Here is a 795-nt window from a genome sequence, read left to right as displayed (position 1 = left end):
GGTTTAAAATTGCAAGCCTCTAGGGTCCGCAGGGTTTGATCCCTGATCAGGGCAGCAAAGTGGGCGCCTGTGGCTCCCCTTGTTTCACTGCCTCTAATCAAGACCCAGTCTCCTTTAAGGTCGGGGTTCTGCCGCCCCATGAGCACGATTGCCTCCTGGGCGGTGACATCCTCGTCTCCGTGGTGAACTCTCACCCGGTGTCGCTTCGGTAGCTCCTCCGGTGGCATCACCGCGAAGACGAGGTCCCCGATTTTGTTTTTAGGGAACAGTCCTTTCAGCCAGTTCCCCGTTTCTTCGTCGGTGCAGCCGACAATGGCTGCCCCGTCCCTCTCCCATACACCCTCGTCGGTGCCTTAGTCCCCTCTGGTAAGGAGAGGATCTGGGACCTAAGCAGTCCCTTCAGGCCCTTGATTTCTTCGGGTGTGATCTTTCGATCGGGGTAGTTCTCTGGGACGAGAGCCCACCTGATCATTTTCTTTGCGACCTGAGCGTAGCTGCCAAGATCAGTCTTGGGCCTTTTCTCAGGTCGCGTGTTGTTGTGGGGGCTTGGGGTGCCATCGGGTTTCAGCCGTTTCGCGGCTGCTCCCCCCGGCATTCCCTCGCCCCTACTCTCACCCTTGTTTGTCCCAGAAGGAGTGCTTGAGGCTGGGTTAGCCCTTCTCTCCTTCTGGAACCGACGCCTTGCCGCGCCGCTTGGTCTTTTCCCCCTGGGTTGTTCTCCACCAGGTCCAGTATTCTGGCCCTGGGGTTCTTCCGTCCCAGGTGGTTTTTGTGTTTCTTTTTGTTTTCTGGTCT

The sequence above is a fragment of the Fopius arisanus genome, unplaced genomic scaffold (genome assembly GCF_000806365.1).
Source record: "Fopius arisanus strain USDA-PBARC FA_bdor unplaced genomic scaffold, ASM80636v1 scaffold00211, whole genome shotgun sequence".
NCBI lineage: Eukaryota > Metazoa > Arthropoda > Insecta > Hymenoptera > Braconidae > Fopius > Fopius arisanus.
The sequence above is the reverse complement of the archived record's forward strand: the minus strand, read 5'-3'. Positions refer to the sequence as shown.